Source organism: Stegodyphus dumicola, chromosome 8, assembly GCF_044657685.1.
Source record: "Stegodyphus dumicola isolate Sdum_Otavi_A_Nest chromosome 8, ASM4465768v1".
NCBI classification, from domain to species: domain Eukaryota; kingdom Metazoa; phylum Arthropoda; class Arachnida; order Araneae; family Eresidae; genus Stegodyphus; species Stegodyphus dumicola.
In genome coordinates this window covers 15965062-15975384 of record NC_140775.1, presented here as the reverse complement: position 1 = coordinate 15975384, position 10323 = coordinate 15965062, and the positions used below count along the sequence as shown (strand labels likewise).

The window sequence follows — 10323 nt, the reverse complement described above, 5'->3', positions numbered from 1 at the left end:
AGAAATACCCTCTTAATTTTATAAAAAGAATTTGGAATTTTATGTTTAGTATTAGTCTTCGATAAAAAAAAAATATAAAGTTTTAGTTAATTACGTGTCTTTGGCTACTAGAACTGTAGTAAAGACTAGTCGCTGGTCTTCTCATAACTATAAGGATGAGTCCAAAGAAAGGTTAAAATACACTTTTATTCACTCAAAGAAATAATAACAGTTGCCCCTTTTTGAGCTTACAAGAAAGCCTCCACTTAAGATAGAAAACAAGGAAACTAATTCTAACTAACTAACTATAGCAGAAGCTGTACACAAATAACTAACCGATGTGGCCCGTAATTAAAGCTCACAAGCGAATACTTACAGGCACGTAAGACTACGGCCGAACGTAGTAATACAGTCTTAAAGCAATGACGTTGCCTGAAGTCAGAACACGCTCTACTGAGAGCATCTGAGCTCTTCTATGGAAGTGATTTGAACTTTCTGTTAAATACTGGCTCTACCTCATTTACATAAAACGCGATACTGAAAACTTATTCTGATAGGGAGTTGTAGGTGGAAACAAGAATTTAAAGGACAGGGTTTCATAATTAAAAATAACTATTAGAAAATTTAATTAATCACCATAAGTCGAACACTTTTTTTTTATTTAAAAGAAATAAGAAATTATGCTTTTTAATTTTTAAAAAAATTTAATGGAAAGCTAAATTACAATCTGAAGTTTACTTTTTTCAAGTACCATCCCACACTTTTCTTTCCTTTTGCTCTTTTTAGTTTAGTTTTTTTTCCGACGTTATATATTTCTAGTTGATAACGTCTCCCCTGAGGGTCGACGTGGACAACTCTGCGAAGCTTCTGTCTAGGATCTGTACCTAGGCAGTCTCGGCCACGGGGGTTTACAAATTACGAATCTGGTGGTTCTGAAAGCCCCGGAAAGGTCACTTATTGGCCGGCCGTGGGTCTGGCATGTCCTAGAGCAGACGGCTCTAGTAGCCCAGGGGGTTAGAGTCCCGGGTTTGCTGGGTAATGTCCCTCTGCGACGGGCAGCCCGAGAGACTGGTAGGTAGCAACTCGATCAGTGACGCCCTGGTGTCTGTGTCACTCCAGGTGCGTCGGCGCCGATCCCGTCCAAAGTTCTAGAACGGGGGCTGAACCCCTGGGCATAGTTCTGCCGGGGGGGTGAGGACTCTTAGTGTACTTAGTTTACTGAAAGAGTAGTGTCCAATATATCATAGTTGATAATGTCCCCGAAAGCTTATAGGCAGATTTTTTAAAATGAGCAATAAACGAATCTATTGTAAATTGCATGCTATCTGTAATTTGCATCATACAGACCGTTAGGTTATTCAAAAAGGAAAAGCGTGAAAAGTTAGCTGTGCTCTCACCTATATTTTAACCACGAATCTTCCATTTGTTAGCTGGAGGGTTTAATTATTTATACGCCAGAGTACGCGAAGGGAAATGCAAAAATTCCTTTAAGTTACTTTCCCACAGCACTGTTTGCGTAACGCGAGGATTTAGCAGCTACAACTGTCGCCAATAAGAGATTCCTTTGCAGTTTCTACTGCAAACTACATTACACCTTCTCACATGGCGTTTCTCCAGAGGACACACAATTACAGCTTAAGCATAATAGAGGCCTCTTGTCCTCATGGGTTGCGGAATACGGAGAGGGTACTACAGACATGCAGCAAACAACCAATGTAGAACTTTGGAATTGATGCAAAACTCTCCAAGTTACTGAGGGTTAAAGGGAACTGATTTTTGAACTTATTTTCTGAACTCATTGGGAACTGATTTTTGAACTAGCTTAATCATGGAATCTGGGCACTTTTTAGAGCTATGTATACATTTGTATTTGTCCCTGTTTCGTCATTAAGATATCGTACTGGACAAGAAAGTGTTAATTTACCACATCAGCCATAGAGTTAGACCTTGGACTCACAAGCACTGTTACACAAACAAAATAATCTTTGTATTATGTTCTATATAACTGATAGATAATCTATAATGTTTTAATATCGGATTTTTCCATTGGGGCCCTTCTGCTACAGCAAGTGGCACATATAATGTCGAGGGTCTTCCCATGAAGGAAATAGCAAAATCGGCTCCAAATTAGGACTGCTACCGTGAAAGTCTTTGTTGGATTGCACTGCTTTCTTTAGACAGTAAATGTGTGGGTTGATTCCTGGTGGCCCATAGAGATAGATGTTTTGATGCTAGGCCATACCTTTGTCTATGACTGCCTTAAAACTTAGTTGATCTTAAGTAAAGGTTGCATATACACAGTATCCATCATATTCCACGACGAAAAAAAGAACTAGGAGTAACAGGAGACGGGTGGCTAACTACGATGCATCATGTTCCTGGTAATGCCAAGATAGCCTGACATTAAATATGCGATATTTTTGTTGTATGCAGTGTGTGATGCCTCTAGTTCAAAATCTGTGAGAATCATGGCTACCTATTCAAACAGATGTTGAAAAAATCAATGTGAACTTATTTGCAGCATGAATGGCAAGAACTCAATTACTATCTGTGCATATGCCACATGGCAGATGCTTCACTTTTAAAACTGCGGAAATCTTTGTGATGTGGATAACATTTCGATGTCTCTCTATAGATATACACTTGAGCTTGCTATGTTACAAATAGTTACTTTATACCATACGTATAAAGCAGCTTCATTCCTTTTGAATTACTTTGTGTATGAGTGTATTCTTGAAATCCAAACATTTTTGGTTATGTTTGTCGCCAGTTAAATTTGAACTTGCTCTTTAACACGCTTCGAAGAGATGACACGACAAATTTACATCAAACGGTGTAGGTGGCGAATTAACTGAGTTGGATTACCGCCCAGCACGAGTCAATGGCATCCCGATTAGAAAAGATTGCGTAAAAAGACCCTCCTTCTCCTCCTCATCCTGTGTTCTTTTTTTCCTTCTGGGAGTGAAACAAGTCTCCTCTAAATATCCGTCCCCACCCTCGGCCCATCAAAATCGTCGCGCCCTGCTCCCGCGCAAAGCGCAACTCAACCCAGCATCTCACACGCTCGGGGGAAAGATCGTCTGCAACGACTCGCTCCATTCAATCGCTTGCAGAAACAGTTCTGACTGTCGTCTGCTTAAGTCACGCCCAGCTAATGTCACACAACTTAAGCAGGACCGGTTAAGAAACAGCACTCAGAACCACCTTTCTAAAATCATAATTCTGGAACACTTTTATACGGCAAACGAAGATTCGCCGTCGCCGATAACGTGATCGGCTATCGATAGAATACGATTAATCGATTTTTCATTCCGCTTTCATTTGCATCGTATGAATGAATGGCGATCGCTCGTATGTGACAAGGATTTAGTGCTCAGTTAGAAGAAGCGACGGTTACAGTGAAGTGCTAGCGGTTTCGTTTTGAATTGATAGAATAAGAAGTGATTTATCTCGATTGCTTCCGCAGACAATTTCTTCCGAACGCAGAACAGTTTTTCGCGTTGTGTGTCTGAGAACAATCTAATTTTGAGAACAAAAGCTCTAGAAAATCTGAAGTAAGTGCCTATTTATTCTATGTGTTGCAAGTTATTATATTCCTATCTACTCCAGTTTATCATTTTTTTTTCCTTCGCGCGTTTTTCGATGGAGTCTTAATGACTAAAAGTCAAATATAATATTCTAAAACGTATTAAAATTTTAGTCATTCAGCTTTATTAATAATAAACAATATACAGAAACAAAATTATGAGTCTGCGTAATTTTTTACATTTGTTACAAAAGATTGTTCCTATACTATATACGTCAATGAGATCAGTAATAGAGAGTCACAGTGATATTCAGAATACACCTTTTTTTATTCTTTTTTTTCACCATTTCAGTAAACAAATTTCATTACCATAATTAAGTAGAAATGTTTCGTACAATTTTTCTTCTTTTTCGTGTATTTACCGAATCAGTCAACACAGTCGATTATGACAGTTACCAAGAATTTCAAAACAGAATTTTTTTTAATCTCTTTATTCATCATTCTAAACAAAATTAGTTATGGCAGATTCGCACAATTTCAGTGTAAACATTCAAATGACTTTTAATGTATTTGTATAGATTTTTATGTTTGGACTTTGTTCCGTCTTTTTGGTAGATAGGTGGCGCTCTTGATGCGCGCCGATGAAAAATATATCACTTGACGCTTGAACATGAACAATGACGCATGTCATATTTATTTGATGCTTGATTATGTTTCATGGCCGCTATAGGCGGAAGTAATATAAGTAATATAAGTTTATCGTTAATAAATGTTATTTCTATGTTCTAAGAAATCTTGAAGTTTTGCTTTGAAATTCTAATGCTCTCCCAACCTTGACTCCTGAAACGAAACGATCTTTGAATTTATGACTCATGAAGAGAGACACACATACATTTTTCTGGTGCCGAAACCCGGGACAAGGGGAATTACCTTTTGAAAGGTAAGAAATTTGATTTATTTGTTCTTGGTATCGATCTTTGAAAACGAAACATAATGGATGATTTAGCAAAAGAGAAAAAGAAACGTGCTATTGTACGTAGTAAAGTTACTACACTTCTAAATAAACTTGAGAAATTATTATCGGAAGAATTAAGTAAAGAACATCTAGAAGATTTAAATTCATCATATGAATTGTTAATTGAATATCATGAGAAACTTAAAACTCTTGACTCAAAGATCGATGCTCTCATAATTGATGAAAAAGAATATGATAACGAACTACTTGTATGTGAAGAGTATGATGAAAAAATTATAACGTTTAAAGCTAAGATTGTTAGTAAAGTAAAGAAAATTAACAGTAATGAAGTTGTCGAAAGAAGTATAATTACAACTAGTAATAGTATTAGTAGTACTCTGAGTGGTAATAATGTTGTTACAAGTAATGCTTCAGTAAAGTTACCTAAATTAAATATTGAAAAATTTGCTAGTGATCCCAGTAAATGGCTCGAATTCTTTAATTCGTATGATAATGCTATTCATTCTAATCCAAGTTTATCTAAAATAGATAAGTTTACATATTTGAAAAGTTTATTATCTGGTTCAGCATATAATTGTGTTTCTGGTTATGCTTTATCTGAAGAAAATTATGATCTATGCATTAAAAGTTTAGAAGAGAGGTTTGGTCGTAAAGATGTTATTATATCAAAATTCATGCAGATGTTGTTACAGTTAGAACCAGTTAAAAGTTCTTCAAATGTTTTTGGGTTAAGAAAGCTCTATGATCAGTTACAAATCTGTGTTAGAAATTTAAGTAGTTTAGATGTTACTAGCGGTTCATACGGACAGTTATTGAACCCAATAATTCTTAAATTGCTACCTGAAGATTTAGCTCTTGAATTCCATAGAAAAAGAACATCTAACCAAAATATAGAAGTAAGTGAATTAATAGAGTTCATTAAAATAGAAACTGAATGCCGAGAAGCAAGTATTTTGATTAATAGCTCAAAAGGTAATAAATACACAGGGGTTAATCCTAAACAAGGGTTCAAAAATTATAAAGTTAAATCACAAGCTTCTGCTTTTAACACATCGGTAAAAATGTTTTGCATATTCTGCAAATCAAACGAACATACATCTGCCGGATGTTTGAAATTTTCTGACGAACAAAAACGAAAGAAATTGAAACATGAAGGTCGCTGTTATAGATGCTTTCTAAAACATTTGTCGGCGTTTTGTCATTCAAAAATACAACCATGCGAACATTGTAACGAGAAAAATCATAATAAACTTTTCTGCCGTTTGAAATCGAAAGAAATGGAAGATGTTAACTCCGCAGATACGCAAAATAAAACTTTAGTATCTACTTCCCACTGTAACACTCTAAAACCTGAAAATAGTGTGCTTTTACAGACATGTTCTGTTATTGCTCAAAGCAAAAATAAATCGAGAATCGTAAGATTATTAATTGATTCAGGTAGTGAACGAAACTTCATCACCCACAAGTTAGCACGCGATTTAGAGTTGCAGGTCATTAGAAAAGAATTTCTAACAATTTATTCGTTTGGAAATCAGCGCGGTAACTCGCAAGAATTTGATGTATATAGTCTAAAAATAAAAAATAAAAACGATGATTGCTGCCTTGTTGCAGAAGCTATCGGGATAGAATTAATATCATCAATAAACTTCCAGGCGCCATCAACATATCAAAACATTAAAGAATTTATGACTAGAAAGGGCTTGGAACTTTCGGACACAAGTCCCGTTAATGAGAACATAAATATTCTGCTTGGCGCGAAGCATTTCTGGTATATACAAACAGGAAGTAATTCAATGATAAATGATGGTTTGTTTATAGTACCGACCATATTTGGATACACAGTGATGGGTAAAGTAAAAAATAATAATACTCGAATTAATGCGTTGTTTTTATCTGCCGTTGAAGGAAACACATTTGATTTACAGTCATTTTGGAAATTGGATTCGATAGGAATTGAAAATGAAAACAAAACATTTTCGGAAACTGATTTGTATACTATTAAGCATTTTAACGACAGTTTAAAATTTTATAACGGCAGGTACGAAACAAAACTCTTTTGGAAGGACAATAAATCACAACCCGCTGATAATTTTTTCGTTGCTAAACAACGATTTCTAGGACTTAAGCATAAATTAAAGGGAAATGATTTCCTATATAATGAATATGATAATATAATTAGAGAACAAGTTGAAAAGGGGATTGTTGAACAATGTAAGTTTGTTGAAAATGAACCTAACTGTTATTATATGCCTCATAGGCCCGTTATACGTGAAGAAAAAGTAACAACAAGAATAAGAATAGTTTATGATGCCTCTTCTAAGTCTGAAGGAGCTAAATCGTTAAATGAATGTTTGATATCAGGCCCTAATTTAAATCCTAACTTGTTGGATATAATTTTAAAATTTCGCGTACATAAAGTTGCATTTTGTGCAGACATAGAAAAGGCTTTTCACCAAATTCAAATTGATAGTGAAGATAGAAATTTTTTAAGGTTCTTATGGTTTGATCATTCTTACGACAATAGTGACAATAGTTTAGGCTTTAAGGTTTTCCGAATGTGCCGAGTGCCGTTTGGAATGACAACAAGTCCGTTTATTTTGTCCGCCACTATCAAACATCATATTAAGGGTTATGAAAAGAAATATAGCAAAGCTGTTGACATGTTAAATAAGTCCTTATATGTTGATGACCTTATCCATGGAGCAGACTCCGTTGAAGAAGTTTTCTCATTATCAACTGATGCAGTTAAAATTCTTCAAGATGCTGGTATGAACTTAAGAAAATTCGAATCAAATTCCGTATCTTTAAAAAATCATTGGCAAGATATTGGTTTAATTAATAAGGAAGATAATTTGGATAAGAAAACGTTAAAGGTGCTGGGAATAATTTGGGATTTGGATGAGGATACATTGAAATTAGATGTACAGGAACTTTTACAACCAGTTGACTGGAAACACGTTACAAAGCGAAAGGTATTACAGATTGTGGCAAAAATTTATGACCCAGTTGGATTCATTGCACCCTTTGTTATCAGAATAAAATTCTTATTACAAGAGTTATGGGAATTGGGTATTGATTGGCACACAATTTTGCCCAGTTATTTGAGTGAAAAATTTAAAACTTGGTACTTTGAACTTGAAGTTATTCTCAACTTGTGTATTCCTAGAAAATACAAATTAAATGATGAATGTGTAAATTTCAATAAAATAGAGCTTTTTGTCTTTTGTGACGCCAGCCTCAAGGGATATGGAGCTGTTGCATATTTTCGTTATCCTGATTCTTGCTGTACGTCTTTTGTTCTTTCAAAGAGCTGTGTATCCCCACTTAAAAAATTAACCTTGCCTCGTTTAGAACTTATGGGAGCCATTATTGCCGCAAGAATAGTTAAATATTTAAGGAAATTATTTAATATCCAAGAAGATAATGTATTTTGTTTTAGACTCATTTATTTTGTTTTAGACTTATTTTGTTTTTGTTTTGTGACTCTAAAATTGTTCTTCACTGGATCCGGGGTACCGCTGATAAATGGAAACCCTTTGTTGCTAATCGTGTACGGGAAATACAAGATGTTGTATCACCTTCGCAATGGAAATACTGTAAGGGAAACGACAATCCGGCTGACATAGTTTCACGTGGATTAAGAGCTTCTGATCTAGTGGAAAATAAACTTTGGTTCAATGGACCAGTGTGGTTAATAGAGAAAAATGTACCATCATCATCTTTTGATCCTTTGATTGAGCCTATGGTGGAAGAGGTACAGGTAGAACAGCGTCAAACTACTGTATATTCTGTTATTAGCCAAGAGGCTGAATTTGAATTGACATCCAGGTTTTCATCCTGGAAAAAATTGAAACGCGTAACTGCATGGTGTTTAAGATTCTGCCACAATATTAAACCTACATCTTTAAAACTCAAGGGTTTTTTAACAGTTCAAGAATTGGATAAGGCAAGCAATTTGATTTTTAAAATCATACAAAATTCCGAATTTAGAGAAGAAATTAGACTTTTGAAAGCAGGGAAGAAATTGAATCTCAGCAGTAAAATCCTGAAATTAAATCCTTTTCTTGATAGAGAAGAAATCCTTAGAGTCGGTGGTAGACTCTGTAACTCGAATCTTTCAGAAAACACAAAGTATCCAATCATTCTTCCCAAAAGTCACCAAGTTACTGAATTGATAGTCAAACACTTTCACGAAGTGAACCATCACGGAGGAGCCACATTAACATTATCTGCTCTGCGACAGAAATATTGGATCGTTAATGGCCGAGAAGTTGTAAGAAAAATAATTTGGAAATGTATAAAATGCTTTAAAAATCGAACAAGCACATCCAGTCAGATAATGGGCGACCTAACTGCTTCTCGCGTATTGCCGGATAGAACATTCTCGAATACAGGACTAGATTTTGCAGGCCCCTTTTTAATTAAAGCTAGGAAAGGAAGAGGAGGAACGAGATATAAATGTTACGTTTGCCTTTACATATGTTTCACCACAAAGGCCATTCACCTAGAAGTGGTCAGTGATCTAACAACTGAAGCATTCCCAGCATCTCTGAAAAGATTTGTGTCACGCAGAGGAAAACCCAAGAAAATCTTTTCCGATAGAGGAACCAACTTTGTTGCGGCTGATCGAGAATTAAGAAGATACATAGCTACACTTTCCTCTGACGAAGCATTTCAAAACTACCTGAGCGGTGAAAATATTCAATGGATCTTCAATCCTCCTGCTGCCCCTCACTTTGAAGGCCTTTGGGAGGCTGGAGTGAAACAAATGAAGATTCACTTAAAGCGGACTATTGGGACCCAGGTTCTGACATACGAAGAATTTCACACCTTAATTACACAGATCGAGGCGTGTTTGAATTCAAGGCCAATAGTTTCCATCTCATCTGACCCTGAAGATTTTAATCCTTTAACACCTGGACATTTCCTAATTGGGACTACATTAACAGCAATTCCTGAACCTGATCTTACAAATAATAAGCTAACCCCTGCTGAAAGATGGAAATTGACACAGCAAATTTTCCAGAGCTTTTGGAAACGTTGGTCTAGAGATTATCTTTCACAATTACAAGGGCGTACCAAATGGTTGAGGGATAAACCAAATTTAGCCCTCAATGACTTAGTCTTGATAAAGGACGAAAATTTGCCTCCATTAAAGTGGCGACTTGGACGAGTAATTGAACTATATCCTGGTGCTGATGGAAAAGTTCGTGTTGTGAAACTAAAAACTTTATTGGGCGAAATGAAGCGTCCTATACATAAACTTTCCCGCTTACCATTGAGTGAATAAGACTCTAAAGAAAAAAAAAACATTAATTGTATATTCATAATTTGTGTCTTTATTATTATTATTAATTCAATTATGTTTCAGATTCAGAGAATGGACCACAATTGTGGATTATGGTAATTTAGCAGTTTCATTATATTGTTTTCCTTCTAGAGATTGTAAGTATGTTTTATTTGTAAAATTTTGTGCTAAATTTAATGTTGTTATTCAATTTAAATTTGTCATTATGCATTTTTATTTTATATGATATACTGTTGAACTTTTGGAAAACTTGTTTAAATCTAAAATTGAAGATCTTTATAATAATGTTGTAATGAACCAATGTTCATCCGGGCGGAGTATGTTCCGTCTTTTTGGTAGATAGGTGGCGCTTTTGATGCGCGCCGATGAAAAATATATCACTTGACGCTTGAACATGAACAATGACGCATGTCATATTTATTTGATGCTTGATTATGTTTCATGGCCGCTATAGGCGGAAGTAATATAAGTAATATAAGTTTATCGTTAATAAATGTTATTTCTATGTTCTAAGAAATCTTGAAGTTTTGCTTT

The 10323-nt window shown here is 35.3% G+C and overlaps 1 protein-coding gene across 2 annotated transcripts in view; it reads left to right on the top strand.

Moving 5' to 3' along the window:
• The first annotated feature begins 3064 nt into the window (after positions 1 to 3064).
• LOC118182352 (teneurin-m-like) overlaps positions 3065 to 10323 on the top strand; it is an 828075-nt gene continuing 820816 nt past the window's right edge. For both annotated transcript variants that reach the window (XM_085821598.1, XM_085821597.1), the window contains exon 1: positions 3065 to 3533. The gene's annotated coding sequence lies outside the window, so the exon portion shown is untranslated. The remainder of the gene's footprint in view (positions 3534 to 10323) is intronic.